The 18,616-nt window shown below is 37.3% G+C and overlaps 1 protein-coding gene across 1 annotated transcript in view; it reads left to right on the forward strand.

Moving 5' to 3' along the window:
• Positions 1–1,575: 1,575 nt before the first annotated feature.
• The window catches only part of LOC121430763 (uncharacterized peptidase C1-like protein F26E4.3), a 38,536-nt gene continuing 21,495 nt past the window's right edge, over positions 1,576–18,616 (forward strand). Inside the window, exon 1 of the mRNA XM_041628152.1 lies at positions 1,576–1,987. The gene's annotated coding sequence lies outside the window, so the exon portion shown is untranslated. The remainder of the gene's footprint in view (positions 1,988–18,616) is intronic.

Raw genomic sequence — 18,616 nt, forward strand, 5'->3', positions numbered from 1 at the left:
ATATAATGTTTTATGCTTCACGATGATCGGTTGTATTCTCATTGCAATGTTTCATTTTGTCAGCATTTCCATTTTATTTTATCACTAATTCCTAAGATATTACTTCTACTGTTGAAAACACGCAAGTGTTTCAGTGCTATAGATTTCGATGGCCGAACTTTGATGTAAATGTTCATGATATGTAAATAGATAAACAAGTGAATAAATCGATAATAACAACAAAAATAAAAAATGATGATAATGATAAAAACATAATGACTATGATAATTATACCAATAGTAATAAATGTGTAAATAATTTCCAAGACATCAAACGTAGGAATAGAATAATCAATTATTACAATATAAAATGACAGTGTCATTTTACTCTAATTTGAGGTTACAATTTTTTTGGGGAAAAGGGGAAATCATTTTGCCTTTTCATTTTGTGAGAAACAGCTATGAAATCCAGCATACACATCGTCTTTGTCGAGCTAACACGTCTTGGGCTAATTGGATGATCCTCAAGGCTCTGTCATGTCACCTTTGCTACTCGACCTCACTTTAGCTTGAGATCAGTGGAGGATTTTCGGCTCAGGTTGGTTCACTCGGTCCGGGCTGTGACAAATGTCGACTAACTGTAAAATGTGTTTTGTCGTCTAAATGTTTTTGTTTTTAGTCTTCCTTATTTTTTTGTTGAGAAATTGGTAACATGTTTTGGACCACCCACTATAGCCTACAGTAGGGAAAGGGAGGGGTATGGTCCTGGACCACCAATGTCTGAATGTGTGTGTAGTTATCATGGTTATAGAGCAAGAAATGTTGTGTGTGAGAGAGAGGTAAGGGGGTGGGGGGGGGGGATTTGTCAATACATGATGCAATGGGGACAGAAATTATCATGTCATAGGTTGAAGCTACTAGCATTGGCGTATTGATCGGGGCTGATAGGGCCACTTGCACCCCTCCTGAAAAAAAATTATGGCCAAGGGGAACACGAGAAAAAAAGAGAAAAGGGAAAGGAACGGGTTTAACCCTGACAATCTGAATACGAAGCCCAAATCACAAAAAAAATAGATCCTGAATAATAAAAAGGATAGAAACTTTCGCTCTTTCATGACTTCGTAGGTCTTTCCCCATACGCTATGTTCTGTCCCCTGAAAATGTTTAGCTTATTACATCAATGGCTGCTTGTTTAAAACAGCCATTTAAAAGGTCTAGATAAGAATTCTTCAAAAAATGATAGGATTATGTAGGTCAATAAAGTCTCCACCGTTGTGTATAAAGATTGGAAAGTAAAAGATTACTTTGAATATGCTCATGAATTTAGGTAAATCTAATTCAACGAGCGTTGTGGGTAAATGTATTGTCCATCTTAACCCATGATTCAGAACGGGCGAAAAATGACAATGGTATCAAAACGCGTTGGAGTGAAATAAAAGCATTTAGAGCAGAGAGAAAAGGCAGTAAGCAAAACAGAATATATTGGGAAGATAAAGAAGGAGGGCAACGAGAGTTGAAAACGTGCTTGGCAGGACGAGGTAGGGGTTCAAAGTGTCTTTCAAAATCCATTCTAACAACAGAGCAAGCCGGGTCGAGTGCGAGTTGATTGTCTTGCGAACGAGCGAGATTTAACTCACAACGCGCGAGCCGCCAAATAAATTTATTGCCATTCTCCAATTTGGCCATCGACAGAACGGACGCATTTCATTTATACGCCGTAAACCAGAAACGGTACGCAAACGTATATATATCTCGCACTGATTTGATCAAAGTTTTAGAACTTTCCCGGTGAATATCAATATTTGTCAAACTTCTGACATCTCGACTTGGCATGTGTGGATTGGAAAGGATTTTGCGACGTTTGTTTATTTAGGTAGCTGAAAGGGGAAAATTTCCCCACTTTTGATTTTGTCGTTTTGATTGAGGAAATTTTTCTATTCACTTGAGGTGTTTTGGTTTGTGGTATATGAAGGAATAACGATCAAGCTTTGACAGTTTTTTTGTAGAAGGTAAGATGTTTTTTTATTCTTTCTTGTTTTGTTATGAGGTGTACTTGCGACGGTGGTCGCGGTGGCCACGGTTGAATGGCAATCGCTTCCAGGGGCTATCATTTATGTTTCGGGATAATATGACTGACAGTTCTGTATCCAATGTTTTCCCAAACACGTCAAAGTCACAAGTTTCAAGTTAGGATAATATTCGATCTGATCTACTTCAACGTTTTGGATGAAGACCTACATCAATTCATTCTTTATAAATTGGAATATTGACATTATAGTGAATGAGATAGAATATAATGAAGTGTCTTTTAAATGATTGCTTTATTTGTCAGTCTGGGTAATTCTTTTCAAGAGAGCGGCAGACGTTTATGGGCAGATTGTAATAGTTGGATCCAATAGTAGTTTCGTCATACCTGATGCTATGTCGAGAAAACCGTGTACAATTTTGTATTTAAGACCAAGAATTATGTTTTCCAAAATTGGCAACCATTAAAATATTTTAGTAAATTCGTAACAATTCGAATGTTTTCATCATATTCGTGAAAATACAGCATCGGAACAGTGTCGGCGGTGGTGGTGGGTGAACGGGGGGGGGGGGGGGGGGGGGAAGCGCGGCTAGCTACGCCACTTTCCATCGGTGAAGTGAAGTGTTTGTTACAAGATAATATAGTATTACTAGCGATATCATATCTCGTGTTGCTATTTTTTTATTTCTTTATTGTGTTTCGTTTATATAAAGTAAATAATGGTAAATGTGGAAAATGCAAATCCTTGAACTTGATGTGCAGGATATTTTTTAAAGTTTGTATTGTGTAAAAAAAAAAGAAAAAATGGCCAGACTTCAAAAATACGTTTCGTAAAAATGCAACATTTAGAAATTGAAAAGTTATACAGTAGAATATGTATTGTTTATTGAGTAATTAGAGTTGATGAAGCTGAGAAACTAAGTGAGAGAGAGGAAGAGAGAAGGAATAGGACAAGGAGGGAAGCGAGAGAGAGATAGAGGGGGGGAGGAATGATCGTAGAAGGGACTTCGTGAAATAGGGACCACGAAAGGAAAGTTGTATCAACTCATGCCAATTAGGATGACATTGTCATGAATGACTGCTGATGCACATAATAAGAAGATGATAATGCAGCAACATTTTCCAATTATAGAATTACATTTAAGGTTAACTGGATTAAACACCTCGCTTGCTCGAAGATATCTGCCAAACTCCATCCTTATGTGCCAAATTTATCCCAGGCGGTACCTCGGTGCAAGACAAAGATGTGTGATACAGAAATCCACCCTCGCATCATATCTTGTTCGCGCATGAAAACATTAGGTTAAACCCCAAGTTCTACAACATTAATCCAAAAGGATGTGGTTGAGGACCATTCCAAATCAGATGTGTTGATATTATCAAGTCTATTAGATTTAGACTTTTAATCTAATTTTGGATTGATCCCCATCACAATCTAAAGGAAGTGTAACATTTGGCCAAGCACGAGGGAATTCGTGTATCCAACAAACTTTTTTAAAAGTCTTCATTTTGTTATATATATAAATGCGGTGTCGAGGATTTGTGGTACATGTAGTTACCCTCCTTAATTGTCCAAGGCGCTTGTAACCATGCAACCCTGCCTTGAAATAATGTACATGTATATGTGATTTAAAAGTATATGGGGGGGGGGGTCTCGTCAGCAACTGCCCAATGAGACTATCCACATGAAGTCTTCTCCATTTTTAATAAGGACAATTTTTTAGCGTGTTGCATCAAATAATACAAATGTATGTTCTGACATTGATTACATGAGGTGCTGTTAAAAATCCAGTGAGTGGACGCACTTTTGTAAATTGTGGTCCTGTTTGGTCACTAAAACTCCCAATTAATACAAACCATCTAGGTTCCTGTTCTTGCTCTAGCTTCTTACAATAATACATGAAACCTATAACCTTTTACAGTATGATGTTATTGAGAATGTCTCTGAAATTCCGATAAGGTCACAAAGTCCGATCAGGAATGAAAACATTAATGTTCAAAACATTGAATCGTGGCTAGAATTTGAGCGCCTCCGTCGAATGTTATCAAACAAATCTTTAGTTTCCTTTCATATTTGGCACTGTATATTTTGGGGGAAGCTATTATACATGTACATGTATTAAAATGACAAGCGTTTTTATTGAATGTTCCGTCTCCATTCTGCCAAATTCCATTCAAAATGCTCCGATCTATGACAGATATTCATGTACCGTTGCGATTTCTAGATAGATAAGATCCCTTTTAATCGGGTTATGAGGTACCAAGGGCGATGGTATCAACAGGTATGAATCTACTAATCCTATTATGGAAAACTTTGGAGATTAAATTTGACAATAGTAAGGTGGTAGAGAATGCATGTTATGGTTTGAGGTGAATCTGTTGTGTAAGTTAAATTGATTGTGTTGTTCATTTTTATTATCATTTTTGTTATTATCATCATTATTATTATCATCACCACTATTATCATAAATATCATCATAATTATTATTTTCATTATCATCATCACCATTATCACTATCATGATTATTATCATTATCATCATCATTATTATCATTATAACCATTATCATCATCATGATCATCATGATCATCATTATTATCATCATAAGTATTATCATTATTATTTTGTTTGTATTTTTGGCTGATAAAACTCTGCACCTAGCGCCACATCCATGACATTATCAAAACAATTTTCTTCGTTATACACTCCACCCCTCTTTTAGCCCCTATCCCTGTCTTCACTCATCTGCCCCCCTCCTACCCCTCCAAACCTACCCTTTCTCGCTCACAAACATCAGTCACATATTAACCATCTCAACTCCCCCCCTCCCCTCCTCCCCGCCCCCTTCTCGTCACCTGCCTGCTCTATCTCCTGCCTTTTCTACCACTGGCGGGGCTGGGAGCCATGGTCCGCCAAACAAGGAAAAGAAGGGGGAAATATATATATATATATATATATATATATATATATATATATATATATATATATATACATTAAAAAAAGGGATGAAGTGTGATTTTATTTACTTATTGCCAAACACCATCACAAAATTAGCTTCTCGTGTGTAAAAACAAGTAACAATTTCGGGTCGCTCGCGATTTTTAACTGAGAAATTTTGCTCCACAATCTATGTTTGGCCCCTCCATATTTTGGCTCATTACGCCTCTGATTTCTGCCCCTTCCTCTCTACAGCAACCTCACTCGTCTTCCAATCTTTCATGAGCCTATCATGACTGTAGTCACAATGGGAATGTTTCTTGGCGGATTTCCAGAACGCCCTCAAACGAGGGATTCGCACTTTATATTCCCTTTATATCATTTGCTTTGGCGAATAATAATTATTTGCCCAGGACTGCAGATGATGATGTGTATGGGGAGAATACATGGGAAGTGTCAGGATGGTATCAAGTTTTATGTTTTTGACATTTCTAATTTGGCAGTTATTTCGGTTCTGTTTTCTTATTCTCTGTTTTTCTGACTTTGTTTTCTTTCTTCTTTCCCTTTTTTTCCTTTTTCTTTTTCATTTTGTTCTCTTGTATTTCATTTCATGATTTTTTTCTTTCTTTTTCTTTTAATTTCTTAATCATTTTTCCTTTTCTTTCTCTTTCTTCTTTCTCCTTTCTTTCTTTCTTTCTTTCTTTCTTTCTTTCTTTCTTTCTTTCATTTCCTTCCTTCCTTTCTTCCTCTTTCCCTTCGAACTCCCGATGACTCGGTGTGTCAGTGTGACAGAAAAAGCAAAATGTTGTTTGGAGATGAGGTTGAAATCAAATATGTCAACCTCTGAACCGGGGTAAACATGCAAGCGGACCCGGGTCTGCTGCTATCCGATCCCATTCCACCCAGCGTGGTTGCTAGGGTAAAAAGGTCGCAGTACCGATGATAATCATGGTAATGGAAAAGAAATTGAATTACAAACTGGAAACTAAATCAGGGCACTCGCCTAGGAAAACATTGTAACATTAGTCGAGTATTTAAGTGACATTTCATGACCCAATTCGCTCATATGCAGACTGATTTTTGTACCTGTAAACAGTTGGTCTCGTTTAATTTTCTTTTAAACATAATTGGTGAATTGTCAAATGTGTTGCTTGTCAGTCCATCATAGCCATAGGATAATCTCCTTTGTGTGTGTGTGGGGGGGGGCAATTGCATGTCTTATAATGAATTAACGAAGTGATTAAAATGCATAGACTATCACTATACCCATATTAGAATAGCAAAGGTATATGCCTATTTTCTAATTCTTTTCTAAAGGACAAGTCCACTCCAACAAAAATTTGATTTGAAAAAAAGAAGAAAAAAAAATCAAACAAGCATTACACTGAAAATTTCATCAAAACCGGATGTAAAATAAGAAAGTTATGACAGTTTAAAGTGTCGCTTAATTTCACGAAACAGTTATATGCACATCCCGGTCGGTATGCAAATAAGGAACTGATGACATCACTCACTATTTCTTTTGTATTTTATTATAAGAAATATTCTAATTTTCTCTTCATTGTCCTATGAAACAATTTTTATTTCTCCCTGAACATGTTGAATTACCATTGCTTAACATTGTATGGTTCATTCAAGTTGGTCCTCATTGTCAAATCGAAAAAAATGAAATAATTTATAATTCGAACGATAAAAAACAATAAGAAATAGTGAGTGACGGACAGCATCGATTCTCTCGTTTGCACGTGACAACATTGTGCATATAATCATACTGTGAAAAACAAGCGAAACTTTAAAATGTCATAACTTTCTTAATTTACATCCTATTTTAATGAAATTTTCAGCGTAATGTTTGTCTTATATTTTTTTTATTCAAATCAACATTTTCTGAGGTGGACTTGACCTTTAAATTTCAATATAAATAATGCTGTATGTGAATCGCTCCTTCTCCTTTTGAAAATTCATTATATTTTTAATTGATATCTCTTTTGCATTTCTAAGCGTTCCATTGAATGTTGTTGGTGTTTTTTTTGTTTAGCTACTGTCTGTTTTTCGTTAACTTGTCGTCTCTCTCCGTATATGGTATTTGGAATGGAATTAAGTTATCTTTGGTTCAAGTAGAGTTTATTGGAATTCAAAAGAGGGTTCGAAGATGACAGCTTTGTCGAAATCCGTCGAATTAAATAGATCTCAAAAGCTTTTCGACTATGTCTCTGTGATAAAAACCAGATGACACGATCCCGTCGGGAGTGTATCTCCATCTTCTCTCCTCCTCCTCCTCCTCCTCCCACGAAACTCCAATCTTCTTCCAGAATATCCAAGAGGTGCAATATTGATATACGATGACGTGAAATCGGAACCGTTGCCATGGCAAGAGGCAAGTTGAAGGTCAAAACGCGGTCGAAATTACCAGTCTTTTTGCAAAAATAGAAGAAGGAATAAAAGATGAAATGGAAAAAAAAGTATCAGAAAGAGTTGTAACAAAGGGCAATAAATTATGCAATGGGCATGCGATATGTTTTTCTTCAAATATTGTAAATTAATCATGATTGAACTTGATTCACTAAACGGTGAAAAGGCGCCTGATACTCTAGCTCTAAAAGCAGTTTTTAATAGCCTGATGTTAAAGGTTGACTTCCACACGAAACGTTGTGTTGATCTAACGTGTCGAAAATGCGGTCACTACTTGGCCCTTTTAAAATTGTTAAATGCTAACATTCTAGATGTTAGGGTATTGGGGCTTGCATGGGGCTGGTCAAACATAATATGAAAATTTATGTATAGATGGGACGGAATGAAGAAGAGGGGGGAGGGGGCTTCCAATAATACAAAACATGCGTGTCTTTGAGATTATGATAGTACATGAAAACGTTACAGCAAAGAATGCAGCAAGAAAATGGGCTGGAAGGAAGAGGGGGGGGGGGGGGGAGAAAGGAAGTAAAACTCAGAAAGTACGATCATTGGAATAGGCAAAGAAAGGATGAAAAGAAACATGACTTCAGTTAATTCACTCTTCATCATCTAGCCCAGATGCTTGTTTGCCTCCGGGGCTGCACTTTAACGTTGAGGGAGACGGAGAATGCTTCCAGCAGTACCCTGTGTCAACGTCGTGTCAATAGAGTGGATGGCATCTGGGATGCAGGACCGTGACGGTTTTGAAGATTGGATTGTTGAAGAGAGGGGTAATGCGTTTGGGTCCAAGGGCACAGGTGATGCGGGAAATGAGGGGCTTGTATGGGTGATGGAGAAAAGAATGCTCGGCTTCTCTGGTATTAAAGTTTGTTCGGCCATCTCCGATTTACTTCTCGTTTTTAACCACACTCTCTTCCCTATGTCCCCCCATCTCTCCCGCCCCTCCCCTTTTTCACTTTCTTCACTCTTTCCCCTCTGACCCCTCTCTCCTATTCTCACTTCCTGCAATGCGACTATAAGAAGATTCTTCTGTTCTTTAACGAATCCTTCACGAGAGGGATACAGTATAATATTGAAGTATTAAAATCAGAACATTGGATTGCTCCAGCACATCTCAACATTAACATGATTAATATGTTGAATTCGAGTTTTAATTCAATATATTAAGGACAATCGAATCAGAAGAGTTGATATACCGTTTCAAAAAGCATCGCCCTCACCTCTCGTACCTCCATTACGCTTTACAGTAAATTGAATATCAATATACTGGCAGGACTGTCTGATATGACATGTATGAGATGAGTACCTTAAACAATTCTTATGATATCGTGGTGGTTTCCTTGAAGCAATGTCCACAATTTCAAGTATGGCTGTGCTTTTAGCGTCTTTGTTTATGGTGCAAGTCGTGTACTATCAGACCTAAAGAGCCATCGCCATAAAAAAAGCTTCGCAAAATCAACCATGACATTGAACTTAATTTGATTTTTAGAATTAATTCGTTTCATCCTCCGTCATTTTGCCTATCTTTTACCATCCTGAAGACATTGGTCGCCGCTCCCCTGCTAAGTGCGGTTTTAATGTCCAGCGCGTACTTGATTAATAAAATATGGCGCCAGCGAAGAAAATGCCCAGTAAATGACGAGGAAATTTGCTAGAATATGAAACAGTAATTGATATTTTGGCATGATGGACTGAGGGGGTTCGCCATTCACGGTAAAGAGTTAGGTCGATAGCATGACCTTTTGCACACCGTTAGCAGCATTGATAGGGACGAAGTTGAACTTTTTATTTTATGAACTCACATTCGCGAGTTTTACTATTATGACAATTCTATTCGTGGTACTGTTTATTTTTTTTTTAGATATTGCTCGACAGTATCTATCATGATCCATAAGCTTGAAGTCAGAAAGAAAGTTTGTGTGTAAATGTCGTTCAATCTTTACGTCATTTACACCCTCGGACATCGATTTCCATTTCTTTTGTTGGTTTATATCATGCGCTCTAAAACACAAAAAGCAAGAAGAAAGGGGCCTGGCAATGACAGCATTTTTCTCCCCTTATTAAAAACGATGTCACTCCTCTTTTAAAGAATGATTTACCCATTTCCACTCTTTCATTGTGTATAGTTTACCCTTCTCTATCACTCTCTCATCTTGTATTTTTCTCGAATCACCTGCTAAATAAACATACACCAAATCACTCTTCCTAAACCCTCCCGATCACCCCACCATGATTATTGTTTACCCCCCTCTCCTCATCAAATCTTTCTTATTCTATACCCTCCCTCTACCTCTCCAAGATCATTGTTTACCCCTTCTCGTCTTCCCCTCCTTCCTACTTTTCTTTCGTCATGTTCATGGTCTCCTTTTTTTCTTTTAGCATAATCTGTCAACCCCTCTTTCCACCCAATCAACTCCACAAGGGCGGTGCCACCAGAGGTAGTTCTACGTAAGGAGGTGCGGGGAGGCAAACTCGAAACGCATAATGCTCTCCTTCTTTCTCACCCTCATTTACCCCCCCCTCCCCATTTTCCCTCATTTGCCCCCTTCGTTTTATTGACAGCTGAACTTGAAAATATGAGACCGTCGCCATCCCAGCCAATGCACCCTCCCCGTGACGATGTCCCGGCATCCCTGCTTTCCAACACTCTAATCATACTTTGGCTGCAAATCACACCACCACCACCACGTCCTGTCATTTTTACCCCCTCCTATTCAATACCATTCTTTATTTACCCCCATCCCACACCCTTCATCCCATCTCTCATCCACTCATCTCTCATCCACTCACGTGCGTTGATCTGTTTACATGTCTCGAACACAAATCCAAGTGTGCGACTTTGAGTGATCTTGAACGCTATATATTTCCCATGCACGCCAAAGTTCTCGCATTTGCCAACAGGTTTATTTTGGGCCACAGTCACACCTGCATAACCAGCTCCAACCGATCAAATCTATTACGTTGTTTCCGTATGTCATACCATCGGTCGGTTTGGAGTCGGTTTCCTTGATGTGGCTGCGGGCATGACTGTGCATGTGTACAATGGCCCCATTGCATTTTCTTTTCTAACTAAATGCCCAATTATGAAGCTATTTATCCCCACGCCCAATTATATCGACTAACACAACACCGAGTTTTTCATAAGGCTTAATAGTTCCTTCGCACGCTTTTCCAGAATCTCTTGGGCCTCGTTACAATCGAGGGTACCATGTATGGAAACCAATGGACCTATACCACAAAATGGGGGACCCTATTATGTTTGGCTGCCGAGCCCTGTTGCAATCAAGGGTAGTTACAGTTTTTATGGTAGCATGGGGGTCCATCATACTCCAATCTTCACAATTTAGCTCTACGACAAAAATTATCAGATTATCAGAAGAATTCAGAATGCATTTGTTTATCTTTTTGGGTGCATTTATCGGGACCCCCCCCCGAAAGGCCGCGGTATTTTGTATCACTAATTCTGTTTGTTCATGTTGTAAATGTGTTTCCGTAAGTATATCTTCTTCAGAAACAGTTAAATCCCCTGTTTAGTATATTTTAAGGAGCTTTGTCGATGTTTTCAAGGTAAAGAGGGGGCAATGGAGGGGTGCAGATTTGAAAGTGTAGGTATAACTGGCCTAACTGGTGTTCTGATAATGACTACTCGCACCTGCATTACAGCTTCAAGGGAATCCTGTATCCATCTAAATAAGATTAAGACAGAAAAGGATTTTTCAAATAATAGACCAATCTTTTAGAAAACCAGGTACCCCACGACGATCTCCCAGAGTCTCAAAACATATGAAGATACTGAAACCTTTAGAATGTCTCTCGCTTTTTAAAATTCTGTTCGAAGAATCAAATCGAAGTTACCTTTCTCATGGGCTTCTTAGCACTCGTACATTGTATTCAGACCCCTTACATCCCGCCATTTATCCGTCATTTCCGATCGATATCGAGTCACACTTTCGATCGATAGATCGATATAATTTGATGGAAATTCATTGCCGACATGATGAGTAATTGAGGATTACTGGTATATTATTCAATTAACTTTATTGATAAAGCAATCCAATCCTTAAATAGGGCGGTGTACGAAGTCGATAAATCGTCGCTAATAGCCCTCTTCTCGCGGGGGTTTCTTCAAAAGAATAGTTGGTAGAATAAAATCGTGTCCTCATAATTCAATAGTCAGACCATCGAGGTAAAAGGTGTGATCAAAGAGCCAGATCAACAAAAACCAACTCGGGAACGGACTGATTAAAACTTGAGTTGGTTTCTTATTTTTCAAATAAAAGAATGTACTTGTGTTTTCGCATTGTTTTGGAAAATGAACTATTCTAAGCCAATGATAACATGAACACTATCACATTGTTCTCTAATACCCATCAATCCATACGATGGACAGTCGTATTCAGAATATTATAATTTTGCAAGAAATAAAATGAAAATCGTATTGCTTGCCATATTAAAGTGTTTCGTTAGACACGCCTCATTTTACTGCGTTCATGCAATTATTAATTAACTACTCTGCCTACATTTAGTCCTTGCTGTGCATACGATTTGCCGTCAAATCATGGCTGTTTAACTTCTCGATATCAAGGGAAAAAATACATTTTTTTGCTATAGAATCATATCATCTGTGTAACATGCAAATATGTATTGTGATAATTGTAGTTTGATATCTGTGATGATCTTAAAAGATAAAAATGACAATGATGAAGAATTCTTGCAAAAATATTGTTATCTCAACAGCCCATTCGATCTATCGTCTCCCATGCATGCTCCTCCTAGTAATTGCCCATATCATCTGCACATATTCAATATCTCTAAAGAATGACAATTTGATAAATTCAGTGATTTGGTTGACCTAAAAAGTTAAACATGATTTATATCTAGTATTAAACGCTAATGATCCACGTCGTATTCCGTCTCATTAGTTTACCCATTAAAATACAATTACAACCTAATTTTATCAAGGATCCTTTCCCATTTTGAATGAGAGAAAGGAGGGAAACATCATCATCGTCATCCATTTCAGATTGTCATCTAATCGAAATTTGTTCAACCCTTTCCTGTAATTCATGTAAACTGAGTGTGCCGAAGTGACGTATACGCAATTCATTGACGTATACGCAATTCATCTGTCAATGACATATATGAAACATGTTAACTAGACTGTAACCTGTAAGTTTATTGCTCGTATATATATTAATTATTATCCTTTTTCTTGTGCCTCTTTCTCTATTTCTTCCCCGACATGAATTTCCATCCGATCTATATTCCACTTCTAAGGGTTGTCCTTTTGCTGAATATTGTTATTTCTATTGCTTTAAAAGTAATAGTTTTCTTTATTTTGACACAGGAATAGTTTGTCAATGGCATCATATTCTATTTCGATTTGTATATGATTATTGTGGATAGATTTAGGTTCATGATGTATGAATGCATTTTGAAGAGATATCTATGAATATCTTTTATTTATTCATTTTTTTATTTATTGTTTTTTTTAATATATTCATCTATTAATTCATTTGCAGAGCATTTCAGCTTTTATTCCTTCACGCCTCCCCTGTTTTATGACCATCGACATATTTGTATTTTGGTAGAAATCTGTTGAGAATTATATTTCATAATCATAGAAATAATGGGGATGTATTGTTGATGTCAATTCTTGTGTTCTTTGTTTATTGCTCCTTTTCCATTTTGTTCACCATTTTAGGAAGTTGTGAATTTGATGATAAATATAATATAGCCAGAAGATAATCACACTACGTAACCTTACTGGACTATATCAGGACTATTATAATCATTCCCCATTTTCACAGAATGCATTTTAGTTACTTCTGGGCCCCGTCTTACAAAGAGTTACGATTGATCCAATCAATCGTAACTCTATGGAAATCCATCAATGTCATCATTTTTTGCAGGAAATGTGCAAAATGTCCTTTGTAAACAAAGGAGAACACACCGAACTCTCAAGAAATCAATGAATATATGTATACATTCATATCTAGAAAGAAAGTTCATCAATCGCAAGTCTTTGTAAGACGGGCCAGATGAGGGGGGGGGGGCATTTTGTAGATATATATATATTACGGATTTACATTAATTTTTGTTATGGATCCGACTAGAGTTGGCAAGTATGGAACCCGGAGGAAGTTTATTAAACATTCCAACCACTTTCAATTAACAAATCCATACATATGCTGCCAAATCTGATACTTGACATTTGGTTTTCCGGTGCTTCGGACTGACTGCAAAGTTGCACGCACTACATGACTTTTTCTTTTCGCTTAATCGTGATATTTCATATAATATTGCTGTTTTGCTATTGCTGTTTTGCTATTGTTGTTTTATAGAGCTTATGAGTGCATGATGATGTCTGACATGTTTAACAGACAAGGATGGTAATTCATAATGAAAAAAATATTTTTGTTATCATGGCCCGATTGTTTATTTTCAGGAAATGTTTCTGAATCAATTTATTTTCATTTTTCAAATTCGGGTTAGTATTGAATGATTTCCCATCAATGCGAAAGCAACAAGTTCTTTATTTCTATCCGCTTGCATATTTTCAGGGAATATTTCTGTCTCGATTGCATTTTAATTATTCAATTCAAATTCGTATTGATTTATTCTCCAACATGAAAGATAATGAAAACTGATTGTTCGAAGCTTATCCCCTTGGTCTATTATCTGGAAAGATTTCTGAATCAATTTAATTTCATTATTCAAATTTAAACGCGTATTAAGTATTTTCTTTATCTAAAATACTAAGTCATTAGAATTTATCTGTTTGCTGTCTCTGTTTTTTTATTCGAGATCCACGCTTTTCTTAGGTCTATATTTTTGCAACAAGCAATGAGAAGATTAATTAGAATTCAGCTTGTTTTGTGCTCACAATCAATGATAATGATAATAAAATGCAATAACAGACAAAATATCACCGACCCCCCCCCCCCGACCCCCAAAGCATGTTAGTGTTAAGCTGGGAATCGAACCCGAACTCTGTGATCTGTAGGCCGATGACATAATACCTCTACCAAGCATTATTAGACAAAAAAATAAGAGAAGTAACATTTTCAAAGAAGATGGGTTTTCTGTTGTTTTTACCAGTCTATCAAGCAGAAGAAGCGATGCATGCTACTAAAAAGGTTTCCTTTTCTCCTTAAAAGGAGATTCCTGCAGTTCAATCCGATGCATAGTTTTGTCAAGTCTCAGACCGATTCTGATCAATCTTAGTTTTGCGAGGATGCTGTTACAAGTCCTGGTTTGGAGTGGGTCCTGTCAGTTTAGTGGAATTTTCATATGCTGCGTCTCCTATGGGACAGTAGGCGAGGAGTTAGGGGTGCGGGGGCGGGGCTCACATGATTTATTGTGAAATGGTATACAAAGACACATTTTTAATAAACATAGTCCCGTAACTTTGCAGCTACCATAATATATAGTGTGTACAGACACGGATAAAAAATTGTATTGGTAATAACTTTACTATGTGAGGAAAAGTGAGATATAAAAAAGGCGACAATAGTCAACATGACTAGTCGCCACTCAAATCAACAGAAGAAGATCAAGAAGATGGTGTGCGTGGTTGGGGGTATTCTATGTTTTAGTATTCAAACTCGTTTTCTTTTGAAATCCCTCTCCCTCTCCTCTGGACAGAGCCGGGGGAGCGGGGGGGGGGACGCACTTCTCCAATACCCTCTTTACCCTGTTTACGCCACACTATTATGCAGATGTTTTTATATATGAATAATAGTCGCAAGTGGCATCTCGAACTGCCCTACCCATGTACTTGGAACTGGATCCATTCTTTCATCTGTATTCTGCACAATGACAAAAAAGGGACAAACTTATTTTGTTGCTTAGTTTTCATTTTTTGTAGTTACCCCCCCCCCCCCCGTGTGGGCGCATTCCTTTCATTCATGTTGACATATTTGTTATACGTGAAGCTATTTTTCTTTTGTCTTTCTCATTCCACATTATCATTTATAGAAACGAAAAATGTTGCCACTCTATTGTGCAAAGGTTATCAGAGTTGTTTTTCATTAAACTGCATGTTGGTAAAGTTACGCACGATTTTACGAACGACTGGAACACGATATAATACGAATCACTGAGAAACAAAGGGCAATAACGAAATGAAAACTTTTCATGCATTTATCGGCATATCGTTAGAAAATGATATCCTTGGACTAAAGAATTAGAATGAAAGCCGGGTGAGTTTAGTTTGAGAAAACTCAAACCGAGCTTAAAGAAAAAAGAACAATGAGATTGAAGTGTTGTTCCAGGGAGCCAAACAGTGGTCGAAACATGTCGATTGTTCGAGTGTTTTCAAGACCCCTCGGACCCACGCTCCAGTCGGGAAAATTAAAGAGAATGCATGTATCCCATTCCATGGTCAAACATCAGCAAATATTTACGCTCGTCATGTTCTAACAAAGCAGCTCCCAACCCCACCCCTCCCCGTCTCAACCTCCCGAGGAGGACCTTTTACCCAAATAGAGATGTACTAATACCACTAAGCATATTCTTAAAAAAAAAGGAGAGAGTGAACTTTCACTCCCATTTGGGAGTGACATTAAGGATCACTCTAGTTGGAGTGAATTTAGAGTGAATACAAGAATTTATTTATTCATGTTTTCTTTATTAAAAATCAGGGTAGTCACATTCAAGCCAGAGGCCTGCTTTACAAGGGAGTCCTGCTGTCATATATATATCATAATTATATCTCTCCCGAATTTCAGTTTAACATTTAGTAAGGGTGAAATTCACACAAGTGATGAATGTCTTTCTTCACAAGTGAATTCTACTCACTCCCTCTATATTTACTCGATTTTTAGAAAGTAATTTATGATGGATCAAAGCCTACTGATTTTTAGTTGATAACATCGATCTTTACACTTAAAAAAAATCAAATATATGTATTTCGCCAAACCTGAAAGCCATTTGGTATATTTCGTCCATTTTCATCTCCATTTCAATTCGAATGTTTCTTTGACAAAACAGAAATTAAGACTCTAAAACTTCATGTAAGTCTATGCTGAAAATACTCTCAATGTAGAAGGAATGTAGAGGCATAGGCCCCTAATAATTTTGAATACGACCACTTACATGAATCATACCAATATGATTTTGGATAATGTACATGTGTTTTGTCTCTGATTGATGCTTATACCTTCATTTTGTAAGATTCATTCAACGTGCTTGATATTGGTAATGCTATATCCGCATATTGCTTCACCGATTTCGAATCCGAGTGTGGTACTCAAAGTTTGATCATCAATCAATAGCTTTCAATCCGAGTGTGGTACTCAAAGTTTGATCATCAATCAATAGCTTTCGTTACAATAACGGCATGGAAATATTGTTACTAAACCATTCTTTGTGCTTCCCAGGTCACAACCCCTTATCATAACGATACAAATTTCAAATCAATCAATATCTAATACCGGGTTCATAAGTTCATCAGGTGTTCACGGCGGCATAGAAATTGAATGCCTGTGATATGAATAAAAAGGTTTTGTGAATGCGGGGTCTGGTGTTTAATTGTAAGGCATTGCATGTATCATTGTTGATGAAAAGTAAGAGTCACAAAGGCGATTTTGTTTAAAAGCGTCCTATACCCTAGATGATACGATATATCAGGCACGGATTAAGAGTTCGGGGGGGGGGGGGGTGAGAGGGGAAGGGGATAGGGAAGATAATATGGGGTGTGATAAATGTAGATTTTTAAGATATAACCCTTTTTACTGCATTTTTCCCCTCGTGGTATCTGAGGTAATTATTATCCGACTAACAAACACTCTTCTTAATTCATTTTATTACGTTATTTCATACAGGAAATGGTTGCAGATTTCTTTTTCATTTTCCGCTCCCTTTACCCGTAGTTTTTAGTGATACCAGTTGCCTAACTACGGGGGGCACGTGCCCCCTCCCCATCGGCTGCCCCCTCCAAAAAACAACAACAAACAAACAAACAAAACGGGGAAAACGGGAGGCAAAGATTGGGAAAGGAAGAGAAAGTAGTGGGAAAGAAGAAATTATTGTACATAATAATATGTTACATTATATATATATGTTATATAACATAATAATTTTTCATAACTTTATGAAACATAATTTGCTTAGGGCCTATATGTACATCGTTCCTGGTGCTCACATTTTCTGTATAATCCTGTTGTACATACTGAAACCTCCCGTTTTCAGTCAATATACACCAAATATATTTCCTCACGCTTGGAGTTATTATTGTTTTATGTAGTGACGTATGCTTCTTTTTTTCATGACTACTTTAAGTGATTGCACCCCTTTTAAGGTCTGAATATAAAACATTTCCAGTCCGTCCTTACGTTCACCAGGTGAGATATGTCTGCTCTTCATGAATTCCTAAAATCATTCCTTAAAATGTCACTTTTTCTGATCTGAATATCAAAAATTTTCAGCTCGCGCTTCGCGCTCGCATCATTTTGTTAGTGAAATACGTACGGTCTTAGTGAATTCCTACAAACAAGCCTTTGGAATGCCCACCTTCAGGTCTGAATTTCCTAAATTTTTAGCTCGCGCTTCGCGCTCGCAATATTTGATTAATGAGATGCGTATGTCAATCATAATTTATAAAGAATACAAAAAGTACATCATATTTTTTAACTCAGCAAGCTATTAGTACTCGCATTAGATGACTACATGGGAAGATATGTTTATTCTAAATGGATTCCTAAAATAGTCCTTAAAATGGCCCTGTTTAGGGTCAATATATACAAAATTTCAACTCGCGCTTCGAGTATGCATAGTTTGTTTAGCAAGACAGGTACGTATCATGATTAGAAAAATTTGCTTATAATGTTCCTATTTAAAAAAAAATCATCTCGCGCTCGCATTATTTGATAAGTGAGATACATATCCGTCTAATTGCACAGTCCTTAATAATGTTTCTATTAGGTCAGTATACCTGGCAATTGAGCGCGCCCACTTGTGACTCAAAATTTTTGCTGGTGCCCCCCGGCCCCCCCCCCCCACGTCGTGAGCCACGGTACGCCACCAAGCGATACCATTTGCACTCAACATGATTACATTAAATAGAACATTGATATGACACCTCAGATAAAGTGTCATTATACATGTCTTGATCTGTATACGATGTTTATGCAATTGTTTATGAAACAAAAGAATGTTGATTTACAAAGTTTTTAAAATTTTCACACCGCATAATATGTCCCATATTTTCTGATCACTTTGACAGAAGATCACTACATTTAAACATGCAAAATGATATGGA

The sequence above is a fragment of the Lytechinus variegatus genome, chromosome 17 (assembly GCF_018143015.1).
Source record: "Lytechinus variegatus isolate NC3 chromosome 17, Lvar_3.0, whole genome shotgun sequence".
In the NCBI taxonomy this organism is placed as follows: domain Eukaryota; kingdom Metazoa; phylum Echinodermata; class Echinoidea; order Temnopleuroida; family Toxopneustidae; genus Lytechinus; species Lytechinus variegatus.